The sequence below is a fragment of the Vigna umbellata genome, chromosome 6 (assembly GCF_029865625.1).
Source record: "Vigna umbellata cultivar VRB3 chromosome 6, Vumbellata_1.0, whole genome shotgun sequence".
NCBI lineage: Eukaryota > Viridiplantae > Streptophyta > Magnoliopsida > Fabales > Fabaceae > Vigna > Vigna umbellata.
In genome coordinates this window covers 1146372-1149858 of record NC_142170.1, presented here as the reverse complement: position 1 = coordinate 1149858, position 3487 = coordinate 1146372, and positions in this window count along the sequence as shown.

The following is a 3487-nucleotide window of genomic DNA, read 5'->3' as shown; positions in this document are numbered from 1 at the left end:
TTAATTTTTTTTTGTATCTTGGTTTTTTTCAATAATTATATTTTCTTCGATTTTTCTTGATACAAACTGCTCACATCCTTCTCCAGAGACAACCTTTCTTGAACAAATTATTATGTCAAATTGTTCTAAGGTTTAAGAAAATCGTGAAGACAAAGCTCATCAAATAAAAATACGTACAAATTATTATAACAGTAAATGGAGAGTGTATAAAATTTAATACAAATCAATATGGAGTGAGCAAATTGATTTAAGCATGGGCAGTTGAGAGAAAGAGTAGCAGAGATAATGGAAGAATACAGTTCAACATTACTATGCCCAATACACACGAGACTTAAAACACGATTTTTTGTTCTTCAAGAATCAATGAAAACTAAATTAACAGGATAAAAAGAGGGGAAAAGTGTTACAGAGAAGAATGTGAACTATAATTACCTTCAAAATTCTCCAATCCCCGCTGTGGATAAGGCTCCCTCCTCCACCTCTCTCTCGTGTTAACGCCGCTAATTTCTCCACCAAACGAAACACAATCCCCACCAATCTAAGAAATTAGTGAAATTAATAGAAGAAAAACATAACAAATTAGGGAAAAACATAAAACCTACTTGGTTAGACTTCAGAGAATTCGAGGAAGAGGCAGCGGAGCTACGTGAGCGGAAAGAGGCAGCGGAGCTGCGTGAGCGGAAAGAGGCAACGGAGCTGCGTGAGCGGAAAGAGGCAGCGGAGCTGCGTGAGCGGAAAGAGGCAGCGGAGCGTGAGAGGAATGAGAGTGAGAGGGAACGTGAAGAGAGGAATGAGACGAACGCAATGAGACTGAGAGAAAACGTAAAGAGAGAAATGAGACGAAGAGGAAGAGAGGAATGAGAGTGAGAGGGAACGTGAAAAGAGGAATGAGAGTGAGAGGGAGAGCGTGAAAAGAGAGGGATCCTGAGATATTATAACTGATTTCTAAAAGTCCGTTATAATACATCAATAATAGGTTTTCAACTTATTTACAAGTTTGCCACCGCTTTTCATATTATAACTGATTTTCAGAACTACGTTATAATATGTCTTAAACTTATTTACAAATTTGCCACCGCGTCTCATATTATAACTGATTTAAAAAACTACGTTATAATATCTCCCTATTATGATGGATAATTTTTGTCCGTTATAATAGGTTTGTTATAAAATGTCATTTTTCTACTAGTGAATGTCACATGAATCAACCTTGCCTTTCATTTAACCACAATCAAATACATTCACAAGCATGCATCATCACAAGGACTTTTCAATGGCTTATAATGTGGCTGGGCTAACAAGAAAATTGGTTTTTTTTTGGATCACAAAATCCTTGAGTTAAGTGAATCATAACAACACAATCTTCTTATTCATTCCCAACTTTCTTTTGCCTTTGCTTTTGCATTTGCATTGAGCTTTGCTTCTTTTTCTTTTCTTTTCTTTGCATATTCTTACTTTTTAGCTCTTAGCTCAATGCTTTTTCCTTTTTTTTTTATGTTTCCCCAATAACCCCAAACTTGAACATTTAACAATACCACACAAGATCTTCTACTTAATTCAAGGTAAAGATTTTCAATCAAGGGTGTTCAGTGTATATTTAAGGCTAAGGGTTCAAAGGATAGAACACAACGTGTTCTCTTTTAGAAGGCTAACTTTATGAATTTGTGATGAGAGGGTCGCACCTCCCACAAAAATTGTGCATAAAGAATGCAGTATAGACTAGGAAGTGACTCCTAGGTCGTCTCTCAAGGACCAATTTGGGTTCAGTCTCGGATCAAACACATAGTGGGGGGGGAATTTTGAAAGTGTTTTTGTGATTCGAAAATGATGTAAATTAAGACTGGAAATTAAATTCAACCGAACATAATTGAAAACACTGAAATAAATGAACAAAGCATGATGACCAAACGATCCTACATTGTAACCGAACGATTTCTAAAACAAGTGAGGAAATTGGAAATGCAAAAAAAATAAAGAAGCCGAACAGAATAAATAGCATAATGAACGGAAACAATAAACCGAAATAATAGACATCACAGTGAATTGAAAAGTAAACTAAACAATGCAAAAGATAAATATCCAAATACAACTAAAACTATTAAAATGCAACACTTAAACTGAAACATTAAATGCACAATGTTGTAAACTAAACATCAAAGGCAATTAATCTAAAACAAATAAAAGATATGGATGCAACCCGTGGCCGTGAGCAGCTTCCAAGAGAATTGGAAATTAAAAATGCTTCTAATATGCAACTCTTGGCCGTGACTCACTTGCCTTCTTCAATTAAAAACCCAAAACTTCTTCTCTCAAAGTCAACCACCGGACACAATACACCCACCTACTCCCATCTAATGACCTCTTTATTCCCAAAGAAATAAAGAAAATGAGTGCTACACATTCTGCTGCGTCTTGGCCCGTCCCATCAATCAACACTTTTCTCTTAAAAGAAAATAAAGGCTAAAGAAAATAAAGGCTAATTGTGATAAAAAGAATCCCATCCAAACCGGAAAACCTGTGCTTCATTCTCCTTTGAAAGAAAACGTTTCTCTCTTTTCTCATAAAGCAATGAAAGTGATAAAAAAAAACGTAACAGCGTGCATTACCAACAATTAATCACCGTGCACTTCCAACTTAAGAATCGAAAGTTGTTCTGCTACTTCAGAATAAAAGAAAGAAAATGATAGTAACACAAAATGAAGGTGGCGGCTGGACGTGATTCAGCTCCCTGCACTGTGCACACCAATTTCTCTCCTCACCCGTAACCTTCCATACGTCCCTCTCCGTTCTTCCCCCTCTTTTTTTTTTTTTCTTTCTCTCTTTTCGCCCCAAAAAGAAAATCTCCCTTCCCCAACAAGTGGCGGCTGGATGCCCCCAAAAAAGAACTCTAAAACGAAGGTGCCCTATGGTGGCAGCTGGACTTCTCCATGGGCCCTGCTGGATATGCAACCTCTGGCCCCTCTACTTTTTACGCTACCCTTTTACTGGATGCTCTATTCATCCGCGCACCACCCTTTGCTGCTGTACGGCTTCATTCCATAAAGTTTTGTCCCCTAGCACTTTTGACTTCCTTCAATTAATTAATCACCACAAGAATGCACCTCTTTTCCATTATGTGGGTCGTGACCTATGTGGCATGTGTTGATATGCTTGACAAAATGAATTGTCATGGGCTGTGTTGGGCCGTGTGCAGCTTGCATTTCCAATTGGTTCCCTCCATGCTTCACGGCAAAAATGAATGGTAATGTGCTTTTAGCATGAATTGGCTGTGTGATGTGTATGTGGGTTCCAAGTTTTGCTTCCAAAAATTCATGAAGTGAATGACATGTTCTCCCTCTTTCACGTGCAGCCCCATCCATTCTTTACTTCACTAAAACAGATCCACCTTCTCCACTGGACGGTGCTTGCTGGAATCAAGCTCCAAGGTGCATAAACCAAGTTCTGGAAAAATGAAAGCCACTTCCTCTGCTGGACCGTGAATGTGGCT